Below are 18,507 nucleotides of genomic sequence, written 5' to 3'. Positions count from 1 at the left end.
TTTTAGTCCACCCAGATCAATCTGTGCTACAGAAGGATGATAATTAAACCCACAAAACCTGAGGCATAAGTTTTTGCTTTTTATTAACAGAAATTTCAACTCAAGAGAGAATAAAGCTGATGCTTTCTTCTGAAACACTGAATTCCTGATCCTACTCTACAGATCATCACTCTTTCCTAAGTCATGTAAGGCAGCAAGCATGAGAAGACAGATGGGTCTGACATTGACTGTTCTCTGCATGTTGCACTGCTCACCCTGAGAGCTTGCCTGACATCAGTGCTGTGTGCTGCATCTCGACTGTCCTTGAAATGCCCTTTGCACTGTGCCTTGGTGGGATTACTGGAAAACAGTCCTACAGCTGTTTTCCTGAGTGCCTGTCTGCGTTCCAGAAACCATCTCAGTTACAGAGTGTTTAGAACTCTCCCAAAATACTTTTTTTTTTTTTTCAGGGTGTGAAGGTTTTAGGGTGCCAGAGAAGATCTGTGACAAAGCAAGTCCTTACATCCTCCTTCAGATATCATTTAAATTTGACTGAGTCAAAACTCCCACTGACTTCACTAAGTCATTTGAGATTTGGCCCTAGCACATTAGCACACTGCAATCAGCTTTGAAAGCAGAAACAGAACTGAATCCCATAGAGTAATATCAGAGTAACATATATTATTTCTATCCAAGTAAAAAGATCCACTGTGATTTCCTTTTCTGGCCAAACCTAAAACTAAACACATTACTCATCTGTGCACAAGTAGTATGTTTGTTTTTTAAGTGAAACTCACTAGAAAAACAGGAAATAAGAAAATATAAAACTAGATTGCTGTGCTCTGTTAATTTGTCAAAGCCACAAAATGTGTTTTTCATTAGGTTTCAAGTATGAGATGAAATGGTTAGTTAATCTGTCTACCCACCCATCCATTCATCCATGCACCCGTCCATGCATCTTCTTTTTTTGAGCAGAGCAAAAGTCAGCACAGTTTTCAGCCATATTTCGTAGAGTCTTTTCTTTAAAGAAAGCAGCTCACACCACCATTTTGATTGTGTTTTCCTCTTACTGATAAGATTGTCCTTGTGAATGGGGAGTAAAACAGAGTCAAGAACCTCATACCTAAAAGTACAGGTCTGCTGGTGTCAGTCTCAGTGGTTCAATCAGAGGCACAGTCCTTCCTAAATGCCTCCCTGAGGGCAACTGAGAGCAAAGGAAAGTCATGGAAAAATTCCATCAATTTCCAAGTGCACAGCATTGCTCCCTAAAAAACAGCATTCAACATTTCCACACCCCTTAACTTGCCCAAACCTCCATGCAATAACAAACGTCTATAGCTCTTTATCTGCTGACTGTGTTTTCAGAACTGAATGAACTGATTTGGTGAGTGATGAATTTTGATAGAGTCTTAGAGTGGTTTTAAGGGTACGTATACCACATTTAAGCCTTGGAAACTGTGGAAACCTGGCAGCCTGTGCTGAAAATGTTACTTCAAGAATTTAACATAGCTGTTTAATTGTATAAACTCCACAATTGTATAGATGTGGGAAATGTTCATCACTGAGTCTCATTACACCCAAACACTCCAATTTTTAACCATTAATTTTACCAGAAATATGTGGGGGTATTTCACTTTAGCATCTATATTCACTGTGCTTGTAATGACTGTATGTTAGAAATAAGAAAGTCCCATTTGCTTGTATATATATTAATCCTACATATAGACCTAGGCAACTGTAGCCAAGTTTTCCTCTTAATTTACTTGGCTTTTGAAAAATACTAAATCTTGATAAAGTATAAAAATGTTACTGATCATGCCCTTATAAGAGCACCTGAATAGACAAGCGGATGTATTTAGGTTAACTTTGGTATGACTCAAACACACTCAAACACAAATTTTAAAGAAACTACAATTATTTAAAAAAAGTAATTATATCCATGTGCTGCATTTATCAAAGTGCATACCTTGTCCTGTACTGAACTTGCTCAGATAGCTTTTGCTGGTGATAGAGGTCTCTGTATCTGTTATCTGATCCAGTAATCTTTGGATGTTACAATTTTCAGGGATTAAATAATAAAAATCTTCCGTGAAATTAAGACTTTGTCAGGCAATTAAATGGCCAATGCTAAATTAGTAGTCAAATGGTTTATCAGTTTCATGAAATTATTTCCATCAGTCGATGTTTTCTTCCTGCATTCCCTCCAAAGTCCATATTTTATGACAGAAAGGTGGAATTGCAACAGCAACATGTACAGATGACAGGGTAAAACACAAGTCATTGCATACTTCATTGGATTCCCCAATCCACAAAACCACAAAGTCAGTCTTGTGGATTAGTGTTTATAACAGACAAAGAAGAAAAAGGAATTACAACTAATGTGCACATCAGGTATTGGCTGCTGGCAGTCCTTATAAAAGGAAGTAAATTCTGGGAACACTGTGTGTTTAAATAAATTTCTTGAACACTCAATAGACAATATGGGTATGAAGTTGTTGCAATAATGTATTAGCAATTTTTCCCCTACAAAAGTTGATTTTAAATAAAGGCAGAACCTATAATGAATTTCAGGACTGTGATGGGGATCACAGAGTGAGAGCACGGCTATGATTTTGCAATTAGGTGAAGCCAGAAACTGTCATGACAGCAGAGAGTACCTGTACATTTTGTCAAACTAACCTCATTTTTGTCCAGGTAAGCTACAAATGTAGCTGGGTATAGGCTTGACAATCCTCCTTGGTGAGGAGCAAACTACATTTTAATGTATTATGTAAGTAGGTATTTAAATCATTGTGCCGCATTTCTTACTGGCATGTCCAACCCCACAGGCCAATAAGCATATGCTCTAGCCATGTAGTTGCTATTATTAGTATTGCTTATTATTAGTATTCTGAATAACAGTTTGAAAAGCAAACCAAAGTCTGCAGCTGATGTATGTTGCTAAATGCCATGCACTCTAAACAGTGTCCAAAAGTTCTAAGCAATTCCACTATTATTCACTAAAGCAAAGTTGCAAGACAGAACCGAGAAGCAAAGCCAAAATATGTCCAGAATTGTACCTATTTTCTGTAACAGGAACATATTCTTTCAGTGTAATTGAGATGGGTTCTAATGTGCTGTTGTACTTTGGCCTGGATTTTTCAAATCTGAAACATCATATATTGATGATCACATCTGTTCCTAAGACTGGAAGACCAGATCATGTGAAGGACTTTGATATTCTTAGTGGACTATGAATGCCTGCACCCAAAATTGTTACCTTTCAGACCAGGGTTTGGATATGACCTCAGCTGGGAATCCTTTGCTTTTCAAACGTTCTGAAGACTCAGCCTCTGGACATTTGCAGAAGCACTCCAGTTTCCACAGGGCTCAGCAAATTATTTTCAGTCTCATGCATGAACTGTTTGAACCTCATCAGAATTCAGAAAAAAGTACTTCTCTGCTTTGATGTCTTTGGTAGTCTTCTCCAGGAGGTCTCAAATCCTCATCTCTTATGCTCCAGTAGGCACAGTCTTGGCTACTGGTTCCACTTAAAGCATGCTAAGGCTGGTGAGACACCATCACAATTTTTTCACAGAACTGCCCCGGAGTTGCAGTCCTCTCCTGTGCCTGGGACCATTAACAAACTCCTATTTCACATCTCCCGCCTCTTTCAGAGACTGGACTAACCACTAATCTGTGATTTACTCCACCTCCCAGTTGAATCTGTGCCCCTGTGAATAAAAGAATTAACAATTTCTGATGCCTGAGAGAATACCCAGACAGCCTTGCTTAGTGGACAGGATGCAACTGGTCTGTTGGCTGTACATGAGCAAATACAGGAGCCATAATGCCAGTATGGGATGGGAACCTGCCCTAGAGGTAACTCTTACGATACTGGAGAGAGATGAGTTCTCTTGCTGCTGTTTCTCCAGATGGTCACAGACTTGCCACTGGCAGCAGCAGGACAGCTGGAGGAAGCTAGGAAGAAGGACACTGAGTGGGGTAGGGGGAGGCAGGCACCAGCAGCAACTGGAAGTAACTGGAAGGGGCTATAAGGAGACAGAAGGCATATCTCAGGTGTGAGTGTGCCCACCTTCCCTCCCATCCTCTGCTCTTGGCAATCTCTGTGACACACACAACAGTGTGGCTGGAAGTGTTGGCTGGTGAAGAAGGACATCAGAGATTTGCACGTCAAAGAAGGCAGCATGAAAGAAAGCCAATTGGTATGGCGGTGATTAAATCAGAAACATATTTCTGGGAGCAGTTACTGGAGCTGAGGTGAGCGCCCACCTCGGCAACACTCCCTCTTTCACTGTCATTTTTGCTGCTCTCGAACGATTCCTGCATCGCTGGGTGCTGAGCACTCGAGTGGTGAGTATGCTGTGCAAGCAGATTCACACTGGCCAAGTGTGCTCATTAACTGAGGATGTGTCTGCCTATTATGCCATCTCTGTGATTTATCCTTTGCCCCACTGAATACCCTCATTGACATCCTTGTGTTCTCAGTGAGATGTTATGTGCTGGGGGAGTGGGAGAGTTCAGCGGAGTGCTTCTTCCCCATTCTTCATAAGCAAGCAGCCTCTCTCCTTCCCCCATGCAAAGCAAAGATTCTACTATCAGGGGAAAAACCTAACTACTGGGACAAATTGTAAACTTCTGCAGCAAAAAGCACAGACAATTAAGAGCAGTGATTGGTTTTTTATTACAGGCTTTTCACTCCAGGTTCATGCATGGGAGGTCTGGATTCAAGCAGTGCATGAAACTGAGCAAAGAGGCATAGAGAATAAGGGATTAAATTAAAGGGAGGGTGGGGTGATGGAAACCATGGGAGGGAAGAGAGGGTGGGAAGGAAGAAGGGAGGGAGGAAAAAAGGAGAAATAGGAAGGCCACAGGCAGCTGAAGAATGGAAATGGGTTAGTGGACGATCATACATACAGTGTGAATTATTGTGTGCTGATCTCTTCTTCCACTCCGTTTACTGCTGGAACTATAACTTAACTATTTTTTATGATGTCTTACTGAAAATAGAAGTAACTCTTATTTTTCCAGAAGGTGAGCTGTTGAATGTTAAAGACTAGAAACCAGTAGCTTTTGGGAGAGATGCAGCTCCTCACTGATCTGAAAATAGATCTGAACTGGAAACTTCATTAAGAAGTTTGAGTCCTTGCCACCTACCAGATTTCCTGCTTCTTAAAGGGATGATTACAGTCAAATAATATGTTTTGCTAAACTGTGGGAAACGATTAATTTTTAATGTGGCATCCCCAAAAGAATTATTTCTTGAATTGTATTTTTCCCCTCTCATAGTTGATTCAGGTGTGTAAATATCAGCACACAATATTTTCAACTGGAGCCAGTTGCAGAGCTTTTCCTAATGCAGGTTCACCAACTACCAGACATCTGAGCACTTCTGCAAGGAACAGGAAGATGAACTTTAAGGGTTTGTTGTTCCTTGTGGGCTGCAGGATTTGGCTAGTCCAGTTGCACAGAGGATATATAGGCCTTTTCTGGATCTGGGCAGGGATCTCTTGTACTTCATCTTCCACCACAAATATCCCCCTTGAGGTTAATTCATCTGTCCCGGTAGTGTTGCCAATAAGAACTAATTGAAATAGCATCTAACAGCATTGTTGGACACTGTGATTTTAATTTCCAAAGTGACTACAGTAATTTTTTTCATCTGGGTCTTGTTGCTCTTTTTGGCAGCCGTCTTGCTTGAGATGATGACTCTCCATTCTTCTCATCTTTCAGGAGAGTCTTCTGTTACCAGATAACTTCCTTGATGGTATTTTTAAGTCTTGAAGCACCAACTGTTCTATTGTTTAGATGGAAGCTCTGGAGGTAAATGGGTATCCAGAGACAACTGATCCTGGTAAGCTGTGGCTCTCCAGGCCGCATAGCTCACCTGGAGTCCCTCCAGCTGTGCTCCTCAGGGTGGACAACAAGTCAAGCCCACTCATGTACTGCTGCTATCACATGGCAGAAACAGCCTTCACAGTCACTGTGTGTCAGATTTACCTCCATGACTTTGGAATGAAGCCTTCTGAAAACCAAAGGGATGTGTGACCGTAGGAGCATAGTTCATGGCACGTTTCCAAATAAAACCAGAATTATTATCACATTAGAGCATTTAAATTATTTATGTCTTCTTCATCAAGTTGCCTGAGACGCATTTTATCTGTTTCTCATTAAAAGGATAAATAAACTACAGTCATGGCTCAATAAGTTTGCATGGGTGGGTCTTCTTGTAACTTTAACATCAATATGTATAACTGCTATAATCCAGACCTGCAACTGTTCACTAAATAAAAATAGGCCCTGACTTTTTTTTTGTTTTTAAACCTTACTGTAAATCTCTTTTTTTTTTTTTTCTCCTAAAGCGCTGCTCAGGATTCCAGTAAGACTGGAAATCTCAATTAGTTTATCAATTATAAATAATTTCAAGGGAACAGTTTCATGCTGTGAAATTTATTTTCAGGGAACAGTTTCACAGCTATACCTCCTGTCAGAACTTTTGAAACTGGACATGTATCAACAAAAATTATATCATATGTTCCTCATTTGTTGTAAACAGTGTGCTTTATGACAAGATAGAAGAGAATGACTTATTGGAAGAAGATTGCCAGATGCTGTCCAGAGATTAGAGGAGGCCTTTAGCTCTGAACTGGGGTGAGTCCCTATTCCTTGCCAAAACAATAAAGTTCTGGCACTGTAACAAATGCTGCATGTGTATTTGAAGGTTTGAGAGGGAGACAATGAATAACAAAGAATTCTAATTGAATGGGGATAGAATTAGCTTTTAGAATTAGTTATTATTAGAATAACCTAATACATGGGGTTTTTTTGCAAATAAAAGCACATCTCTTTATATATATATATAATCTTGAGCATTCCAATTATGTATTAAAAAGGTGTCTTTTATGATTTATGGAAACTGAGTTTTAGAAAGCTGTGTCCCATTCGTCCTCCTTGCTGCTGCTGCTTCAATAAACTAGAAACTCTGGCTTCCCAGGTAACAGCTAAGGAGCAATCAGCTACAAGAAGTTCATATGAAAGATGAGGCTTGTTCCTGTGCTGACCAGGCTGCTGTCTTCCACTAAACGCAGAGACCTCTCAAGAGAAAAAAATAAATTTTCTACTCCCCATTCTTAGAGTAAAAAGCACAAGAGAGAATGGGAGAAACTGTCGACAGGAATGCGAAAAGCTGGAGCCCGGAGAAAGATGATCAAGTAAAATAAAACCTCAAGAGAAGTGAATTATTTAGAATTTATACAAAGGGTCTTCCTGGGAGTTTCATAGTAAGATTACGATTTGGCCACTGTGAAAGTCTCACCATTCTAGTGGAATTACTGTGTGAAAAATGAAGCAAGTCCCTGGTAGCTGCTGGATATTAGGATATTGCTGATATTAGCTGCCAGATATTAGCTTATCCAGCAGCATGATGAAGAAGTCTGGATACAAGATATCTATCCTAAATTTAAAAAAGGAAAGAAGTATAAGAAAGAACCATTTACTTTTATTAGGGTCTTCTTTTTTTATATTTTAATTTGCTGATTTATTTTTACAATAATGGGATATCTAACATGGCTTCCAAAAAGTTTTGGAAGAAAGAAAAAGCAAAAATATTCCCAGCTGTTAGCAAATTTAAGGCAATTAAAATGAGGAATTCAAACTAAGCAAATCTAAGAGGTATGACAATAAAAAAGTAGTTCAGTCTTAATGACAGTGGCATTATGAGAACCAGGAATGTGTTTTCAAATAAATATGTGAGCACATGCCTAAATGAGATGAGAGAGGAGTGTGTACATTGACTACACAGCAAACAGTAGAAAGAAAAGAACAAGAGACTTTTAAAATGAGAACCTGAATAAGTGCTGTTCTTAACCTGAAGTGGTTAAGAGCTGAGAGAACTGTGGGGTTAGCACTACAAGAAAGAAAAGGTGAACCAGTTAATTATAGAAACGCTTATTATAGTAAAAAGTACTTGGTGTAGCATCATGTGTAGTTTTGCAGCATTGAGATCAGAAAAAAAGTCACTGTGTAGGGCTATAATGAAGATATCTTTAAATGCTTATAGGAGGAAACTGATGGAATGGAAATATATGGTCAAAACCAGACGTTCATCATTCGTGGAGACTGATAATCAAAACTTTCTCTATGTGTACAATATACAAAAATTCCAATTTAATGAAAAGGGGTGGTTTGAGTTTTTTGGTTTGGTTTGGTTTTAGCGTTTTGTTTCTTTGTTTGTTTTTTTCTAAAAGAACCTAACAGGTGTTAGAAATGTACAATAATGTTAAAAGAAAAACATGTTGCCACTGGGGTCATACAACTGCAAATCCACTTGCTCACTCAGGGTGTGGTAATTACTATATGTAATGTTTTAATCTTATTGTTTATTTGTCAAGGCAGATAAAGAGAAAACTTTCTGGATGGTTTTGCTGTCCAGACATTGCTATCTTATATTACAAATCGGATGCGCAGAACATCTGTCAAGTCCCGTACCTATAGCTGTCAGATAATTGCCTTTATTTTAACTTAATCATATGTGGCCTTATAGACTGTTTAGAAATGGATGAGTAGTGGATGTAAATCTTTGTAGTGCATGAAGTGACAAAAATGTGTGTATCTGTACTATAATCTCCATGAAGGGTCATGATTAGAATTACATGATACACAAGAAATTAGCATCAAACTTCATTACATAAAGGCAGTTGTTTGTTAACTTTAAACTAATGCCTTTAGGTACCTGCTAAACTACTGAGCTACATGCTAAAACATCCTACCTTTACTGGATTAATAAGCTACGTAGCCTCCCAGAAATTACAGGAGACTAGTCAAATTGTAGCCATGATGGGATCCCTGGAATCGCTCCTAATCATTTTAATTGTTATAATGACTTTGTTAACTGCACAAATTGTTTTGGTGATAAAAATGAAGTACATAGCAGAATGACCAACAGTGATTGAGGAGTAATGGATAGGGTTAAAAGTTAAAGGAGAATAAGAAAGAGACCCAGCTGCTGCCTCCTGGATGAAACATGGTCACAATGCCCCATAAAGGTTCCCTAAACACTGATAACACCTGTTATTGGAGGATGCACTGGAGAGGGGAATGATGTGAAGGCAATGTATCCTCCCTCTGCAAACATCCTGCAGGAAGGGGAACACAGTGACACTTTGACAGTGCCATATCTGTCCACATAGAAAGATAGATACCATGGACAACTACCCAATTAAGCACTCATGACTAGAGTCAAACAAACTCCACCTTAAGAAACCTAAAGAAGTAGCATAAAAGGAAGTTGGAAATGGAGAAAAAAATTGGAGGAATCATAGAATCAACCAGGTTGGAAATGACCTCTGAGATCATCAAGTCCAACCCTTGATCCAACACCACTGTGGTTACTAGGTCATGGCACTCTCATCTTAAAAACCTCCAGGGACAGTGAATTCACCACTTCTCTGGGCAGGCCATTCCAATGTCTGATCACTCTCTCTGTAAAAAATTTCTTCCTAATACTCAACCTAAACTTCCTGTGGCAGAGCTTAAACCTGTGCCCTCTTGTCCTACTGCTGCTTGCCTGGAAGAAGAGACCAACCCCCACATGGCTACAACCTCCTCTCAGGTAGTTGTAGAAAGTGATGAATCTCCCCTGAGCCTCCTCTTCTCCAGGCTAAACAACCCCATCTCCCTCAGCCTCAAGATTTCCACTGAAACTGTTGGATCAGCTGACAGGCTGAACCTGTCTTCCCTCTCTTTAGGGATGCCTATTGGGTGAGAAACTTATGCTATGCATGCTGATTACTTCTTTAAGGGCAGCCCCTGGTGGTCTAGTGGTAAAGGCGCGGCGCTATCACCGCCGAGACCCGGGTTCGATTCCCGGTCAGGGCCACTCCCGGGCAGGTGGGGCTCGTTAGCCCTTAAAGGCAACCCACCTACGTCCTGAGGACCTCGCTGCCACCGTCCAAGCTCGCTTGGCCCCGGCAGATGAACCTTAGGATTAAAGGGTGGGCTCAGTTCCGCGCACACTGTGTCTCACCTAAAAAATCCAATGCGCAGGCTGGAAGGTGGAAAGACCTTCCCCAGATCTTCGCTCGCGAAGACTGGCCATTATTATACTTCTTTAAGGACTAGAGCTTGTGTTTTCTCCACAATATATTAGTAGATTGTTTTGTATTAGAGTTTGTGCTTGTGTTTGCTTTACAGTATTATTAGATTGCTTTAAGTGTGTTTTTGCAGACTGACAACCACAAACCTTATTAACCTGTTCCAATTTGTATTGATAAAAAGTGTTATTTCATGCTCTTTTATGCTGGCAATGGAATAACACACGGGAAGACCTGCTGAGGGGTCTCCCTTACGCTGTTACGTGGCAGTCCCCATAAAGGGCAACTGAATTACCCTGGTCTTGTGAATCTGTCTGGTGAAGAGTTCCCTATAAGATAGTTGACAGTATCTAGATCAGACTTGACAGACTTGACAGACTGACAGACAGATACTTGGCAGAATAGATTCAATTTACATGGTTTAATTTTCCCTGGGGCACTAACATATAAATAAATCTCTGTGGGTTGAGAAAATCTCCCCTCTCTAAGGGCTGGGTGAATCGCCCATCTTTTCATATCACAGTGATAGACCCAAGCTCTGAATTACAGGCCATTCACAGGTCTGTAACCACCATTATGGGGCAGGACCGGGTAGGAAATAGCAGATGACTCCTAGGAGATCCTGTGCTCAGTCCTGTTCAGGAGCTTTTAGCTAGAAGGATGTTTGCAATATACTTTCTATTCTTGGGAGTGACATATCTTACAGTTTGTAGACTACCAGAAGGGGAAGTTTTGGTTTTCCTTAATAACACTGTGTATGTAATGTTAGAAATAATACCTGCTATAGGATGGGGACAGTGAAGCAGGTTTCATGGGCTGTCCCTGCAGTGGTTTCTCTTGGAGTCACGGAGAACTAATCTGATCTGCTTTGCTTTTCAGAGCAGTAAGTTTGTGATGCATCAGGACAGATTTTGTAAAGATTTGCCTAAAACTGAAAAAAGATTCTGGGGCCAAATTCCTGTGTACCAAAATGGAAAGGCAGTGCTGATAGGAAACAACATCACAAAGCATATAGTCAGAGAAATGGAAACAAAACTCCAGTGTCCCAGACCTCAGAACAGTCCAGATATCATCAGTGAAAGGACAAGATTGGCTCAGAGTGATGTGCATCCCAGAAAGACAGGACAAAACCCCTACTGTAGCTTATTTCTGTGAATACAGAGGACTAACACAGTAACAGCCTGTACCAGAAGGCAATAGTCATGTGTTAGTGGCTTACAGACAGTATTAAATCTTTCAGAACATAAATAAACACCCCTGCAAAGCAGGGTGATTTTGAAAAGTCTGCTAGTGATGAATAAGGGAGCCTGACATGTCAGTCTTCTCAGGAAACTTGTTCAAAAAACTGTGTCCTTGTCATTATAAAGGTATGCAATACCTAAGATCAGTTTGTGGCAGCCACACAAGCCACCACAGACAGAGATGATAATTTTTTGATGCAGGTCAACTGTTGTTTAACTCTTCACTTAATGCATTTATTACCCAGAATTATTCACGCTATAGTTTGCAAGAGCCCAGTGTTCCCAAATTATCTTCAGCAGTCTTAGCATTTCTGTGAAAGGCCCTGACCTGTACTACAGGGTAAATAGTCTTCTTAATTGTAACAACATTTTTTGGGAATTGTAACAACATTTTTAAATTAATAAATCCTTCTGAATAATATGTTCATACATTTTAAATCTCCTGTCTGCATTTTTCTTTCTTTGCCTTAACTTACCATTTGTGGAGCTACAGTAATGTTGGCAGAGCTACACTATTTATTATAAGATAAAGTGCAGAGTGCCTACAAGAAGAGACCAAATTGAATATATGGCAGTTCAGGCAAAACAGCAGCATTTTAAGCACTCCATACAGGACTATAGTAAACTTACTCTCTTTTTCTGTGTTTGTTTGCAGGATGTAACCATACAGTCACAACATACTTCTTGTGCTTTATAATTTGATGCCTAATTTTGCCAAAGCATTGGGCAGATAATTTTGAAATACTCATCAAACATGCATTTTAAGCGAACAGAGCACCAAGTTAGATTTCAATCTTTGCTTAAATGTACGAGTTGAAAGAGCCAAAGGTGAAATAGGGCTGCTTCTGACTTCCTTCTGTGCCTGGAGTAATCTTACACTAGAAGGATAAGCAGTTTATTTGATGATTTAATTTAAAGTTTTTTCTGAGTGTAATGAAGTGACAGTATCCTTCTGTGATCGGAGAGTTTGTTATAGGAAATTTTTGTGAAAGGCTCTTTTGTTCTGCCTTCCCTATTTTTAAAATCTGTCCATTTACTTCATGCACAGCCTGAGTTTTTTAATTAGAGATGAATATAAGGTTCTAGTTTTTGAGTCTTCTTAAAGTATGATATGTTGGGCTTGTCCTTTTTACAGAGAAAACAATGAGTCAAGATAGCCAGTTCCAAAAGTGGATTTAGTCTTAAGGTCTGAATTCTATGACTTATCAAAAGACTTAGTGTTCTTGCCTTGGGTTTTAGTAGTCTGATGTTTTTACTTCATTAATATTTGAGTATTTTTATTTTATTGCCTTGATCATGTAATTTCTCTGTGTACATTCTCTCATTCTTTATATTCTAGTATTTAATAAGAAGACTTTCTTTCTACTCCCAATATCTTCTACTTTATAAAACTTATGCTTAATCTATTTAGACTTACTTCTGGTCTTACATAAGTGTATGTATCTCTCAGAAACTTGAAAGCTCTTGTTTCTGTTTACGGAAACCTGAATTTGACCCACTGCTTGCTTTGTGAATAAGAAATAAATAATAACAAGGAGCTTAGGTTATGAAACATGTCATTAGTTATACAAAATTAATTGGACCCATAAATACATCAAAGCCTTCACACCCATTAATTGCTTAGCAATCCATCCTTTTTGTGGGTTTTTTTTTTAAAAGACTCTCAAGTGCTTGGAGTTTTTGCTGGATGAATGGTATTGAACCTGAGATACTTAGATTCACAATCTGATGGTTGTCTCCAGTTTCATAGGTCTCCCACAAATCACAACTGTGTATTCAAACTCCAGGCATGGATTGGAGCATAAAAAAGGTGAAAATAGTTGAACTTTGAAGGGAAGGAGATGTATCTTCACAGTATGCTCAGAAAATGCTCTGGGTACTCTCAGTGGGCACTTCCAAGTCAAATTTTTTTATTCCTTCATTTTTTGCTAATAATTTATGCCTGTAAATGAATGTATCTTCTCTCCCCCGGTTCATTTAGATATTTTTGGTACTTTCAAAGCTTCTTAGCATGCTCCTTTTAAGTATAATCCACCGACTGTTTCCCTGCACTTTTATCTCTTTCACAGGAGTAATCAGAGTTGGCTGAAACTCCCAGCATGCAGTGGCCATTCCCACCAAGTTAAGGAAATTGATTAATTAAAATCAATGTCTTTTAATGTTATTCTTCTTTAAAACCTGAACTATCTAACTTAAGCATTTGACTGATATTTCTTATATTAGTCAAAGTAACACAAAAGAAGTTATAAAAATTACTGAAAGAAAGACTTCTACCCAATTTTTAAGATGCAGGGAGCAGGTTACCTAGTAAACACTGAAAAAAAAAAAAAAAGATCCTTGAGTATTTTTTTACTAGAAAAAAAGCTCACTAATTTTAAATCCTGAAAACTCCACAGCTAATAAACTTTGGAAAAGTATGTATTCTGTGTAATGTTCAGTCTCATATAAGGAAGGACATTTTTCTATTTATACATCCTACTTCAGTCTATGAGTGGATATTAAGATATGATGCTGAGATTATTATTAAACAAACAGTTTAAACAGGTTTTATAAGCATTTTTGTAACTCTTAAGAGTATTCTTATATGTAATATTCACTTATACACTTATTTAATTATCTGCATAGTTTTGTAATTGCTTTATATTTTATGAACAAATATTTTATGTATGTTAAAAAGAAAATGGTTTAACAGAAAGAATTGTGTGAGCAAAGAGAAGAAGACATACATCAGATTTACGAGAAATCATACATCACAGTATATAAAAATATGCAACTCCTTTCAAAACATAATCTGGGATGATACAGAAAATAGTGTCATCTATTAAGACCTCAAACCAGTGTTCTGAAAAGTCCCACTACTTTTTTTTTTGCTATTCTGAAAACCTGACATAGAGTAGAAATTTGGTTCTTATCCTTTCCTAATTTACTAAGTATTTTCTCAAGTACTAAAAAACCACAAGGCATTTATTATGCCATATTGCACTGTCAGAATCTCATTAGTGGGACAACAGCAGGTAAAATAGAAATGACAGAACTGAAGTCACCCAAGACTTGAGAGATTGCAGCCACTGATGACATGAAAGCACACTTGATATCCAAGAGAAGAGAGGCAGATGATCAATGAATGGTTAAAATGGCTTGGCTTACTATGACCTAGACTGTTTCTTAAATATTTCTGAAAAAAACAATCATTTTTTTCCCCAGTGTTAATAAAATGAAAGGAAAAAATGCCTGTGGCCTCAAAGAACAATCTGAAGAGTGCCCTTATCACCTGCTGGGTACCTTGGGATGCTTGGTCATCAGACTGAAAGGGAAAAAAAACCTTTGATGATTCTGCAGCAAAGTTAGTTCACTTTAATTGTTAGTTTTCATGGTGCTGTCTTTGCACATTATTAGGCTTTTAGCAAACACGGTAATAGTCCATGTTACAAAGAGAACAGCAGTTACCAAATACTTGTACAATAATTCACCTGATCTAATATAAATAAGGTACAGAGAAGTGGTAGGAAACAAGAATCCTAACTAATGTGATGGACCCTGACTTTGGTAAAGGACATACGTAAATATTTAATTGTTGTCCAGACTTACCTAAACATGACAGGCAGGAGTGACATTCATGTTAGGGGTACAGAAGTGGGGGTTTTTTGTATTCCTCAAGTATCAATGCTCTGAATAGGAATGTAAGCGCATAACTTTGTTAGGCCTGATGAACTTGAAAGCGGGAGGATATTTTTTGATGCTGTTGTCAGTACAAAAAAGAAGTCACAGGGATAACTTTGAAGCAAATGAGCACTTCTGGTGTTGAAGTTTCTCAGTGTCAGCTTCAGTTGGAGGTATGGGGCTTCTTCTCTATATCCATAAAACTGCTAAAAGTCAGTTAGTAAATAGAGTGGGTGAAACAACATAGAAGTATTATACTAGCCTATTTCAGGTAAACAGGCAGACAAACTGAGCCCAGGAATGTCTTTGGTACATCTCATGAGGGTTCTTAAGCGAAGAAAATGGAACTGGAAAAGGAACCCAAGAACCAGGATGAATCAGACTGGAAAAAAAAGAAAGAAGTCGGTGTGCCAAGGGTATGAGAAGTCAAACTGGGTAAGAGCAGCTTCTGTGCCCTCCCTGGTGCCAAGAACAGATCCCTTGCCTGGCATCAAGTAGCTTTAAAAGATACTGGCACAGTCCCAGATGTAGCTGTCAACACAAAAGATAATTCACCATTGCTGATCTCACTAACTCAACTGGCAGAAAGTTAAAATAACCTTGTTCATGAACCACTCTGAGGGTTGCATTTCACAGGGCAGAACACTTGTTCCTTCTACTCGTTTTGGATTTTTCACATGGAACCTTAGATAAAAGTACCTTCACTACAAGAGTATCATTGCAAACTAGAGGGTGCATGCAGCCTTTTCCTGGCTCCTCCGTGTATAGGTCCTGCAACAGACTTACTAAAGGCCACTTGAATTTGGCTGTAAAAAAGGGTCATAGCTGAGTCTAGTATCATTTGCTGTTGAAGCTAGAAAGGATTATCTGAGGCTACAGGGTTCAAGAAGAAAACATAGTTCTGGGTTTAATGTTGCAGATTATGTCTCTGCCTCTACTGTGTGATGCCACTTTGTTGAACTACTTACCAGGTGTGCTGTGTTTCTTTTTAGGGACCTAGACTGACATGGAGAGGTCAACTTCTTAAAAGTCTCTAATAGTTACAGAAGCAGCTGAAGTCAGTGATGGTTTTCTTTTAAGCATTAAGAAAGTAGTATAATGCTAACTATTCTCAAAATTCAGTTTGCTGGTATTTCAGATTGGCTCCTAAGGCTGATGAAAACTTTTGATCCTACTTTTTTCTGTACACCAATGCCTCATCTGTAAAATGAGGATAACATCAATCTTCAGAGAGGCTTATGAATATATGCTGATGTGAATAATAATTGTGAATTATTCATATTTCATTTTCATGAATATGACAAAAAAAACATCCTGAGGAAATTAACAATTTAATCCTCCAAGTGGGGTTTGGGATGTCTTTTTGTACTTAAAAAAGTGGTTTATTGAAATGTACCAGTATCATGTAAATTAAATTGGTTTTTAAGTTTACCTTGAATACAAAATAAGAGGATTACATTTCCTTTGAAAGTAAGTCAGCTGTAAATACAGATTATATACAAAGCTGGTCAGACACTGAGCTCCTTGTCCAGATGAACATTAGTTGGATGGACTGAATATTGTTTGATGGAGATGCCAGGAAAAGCAGGACAGAAGCTAACAGCAATGGAATTAATGCTAGTGTTGCTTGAAAAAATGTAAGAAAAGAAAATGCTTCTTGTCTGACTCCTGCTGAGTTCAGCAAAATAGCACTTCATGACTGTCCATTCTTTATAAATGAAAGGAATTGCATTAACAAAATGACTGGTTTCATCATAAGTCTCTACTTTTAAAAGGAACACACACAAAATCTTGAATATTGACCGATCTCACAAATCACCCTATTAACTCTGGTTCAACATAAAACAATGTAAACTTTACAGGAGACAGACATTTCCAGAACAGTAGAAGCCCCAACTATGAAAGCTCCCAAACCTATTCTATCTCCTGCAAGACAGCATGCATCATCTCAATAATATGTTTAACTGTGATTGAAATCAAGACAAGTTTGGCATAAGTTTAAAGTTGTTGAACATGTGGTTGTTTACTGGCTCAGATTGTCTATTTACAGCTAGATAAAGGCTGGACAACACATAGAGATAGAGATCTTTTTTGTAATTCTAGATCTAGACAAAAGTACCAAAAATTACCAAGAGTAATTAGGACAACACTGTCTGGAGAGGAAGAAATAAATTTTGGTCCTTTTATAAGGAATCATGTCCTAGATATAAACCTTTGCAAGGAATAATGTATTTTGTGGGGGGTTTTCCTCACATGCAGTGAAGAGAAATAATTCTTTGTTTAAAGACAAAGAAAGAAGTCAGATAAAGTGAGCTAATAAAGTGACCATACATGTTACATTAGAAGTTACATTTAGATTACAAGGCAAAATTTAAAGGTCCCATCTAATGAAATTTTAATCTAAGGGAACCAAGAAAAATAAAAAACCTGAGTTTACATTAATATAACTAATAAGATTAATATAATTAATAAGACACAAGATCTGTCAGCTCAGGTTCGCCTTTAAGTTTAGTCAACTTTTTAAATGATTGTAATTAAAATAAAAGCAAAAACTTCCTTCAGTTCACATAAGAACTGGCCAACATTCCAGTCCTGTAAAACGTCTGCCACAATGAATCTAAAATCTATACTATAAGTCTGTAAGCCAGCAATCACATTAGGTTCATATTGTAATACATTTGTAATCATGATAGCTACTTTGAAATAATACTAAATGCTGCAGAATAATAGGTCTATGAATATTGTGACAGGATTAAATAATTTATGTTCAGAGAAGCCAAATATGGGAAGTGTAAATTTTTGAATGGTTGAATATCCATATCCATATCCATGGCAATCTATGGAAATTTTTGTAGTATACAATGGAATTTGAAGTATCGGCCCACAACAAGATACTTTTAAGGATGAAATAATTCTCTGAACAGTTCAATCATTAATCAGACTCTTTCATGAAGCTAGGCTTGCATGGGAGCAGTCATACTAAAGGAAAGGCTCAAAAAAGCTACTTGGTGTATAACGAAAAAGACAGATTGAGGCTCCATAATCATCCATGAAAAACCCTGAAGGATGAACAATAACTAAAATTACATGAAAAACAATCAACTATTGAAAAGGTTTTGTTAATCTTTGCAGTGCATGCAACGCTCAGGTTTGCTCCCTGTTATGGAGATTTGAATAGATGTCTTGAAACGAGGATATCCTTCAAGTCATCTTAATTTAGCGATTTCCTTTACCACAGGCTCTCTGGAGAATTAATGATTTTCTTGTGTATTTTCAGGCTTCCTGTGTATGAGAATGCCAACAAGGATCATTAATGCAAATGAAATGAAGCTGCTCTTTCTTAAACACTTGAAACCCTCATTCCCAGAGGAGAATTTTGTATTATATTTACAGTTATATATTAACAAAATAAAAATGCAGACATTGGACCCTGAAAATTTTTCTCCTTCTGTAGCTGGTGCAGGAAATTGTTCCAATCTGGGGCTTGCTCAGAAGTCAGTTTGGTGCCTGATGACCATGCTTAAGCCTGCTGGAAT

The sequence above is a fragment of the Myiozetetes cayanensis genome, unplaced genomic scaffold, assembly GCF_022539395.1.
Source record: "Myiozetetes cayanensis isolate MyiCay16 unplaced genomic scaffold, myiCay2020 scf3, whole genome shotgun sequence".
Taxonomy (NCBI): domain Eukaryota; kingdom Metazoa; phylum Chordata; class Aves; order Passeriformes; family Tyrannidae; genus Myiozetetes; species Myiozetetes cayanensis.
This window is presented reverse-complemented; position numbering follows the sequence as displayed.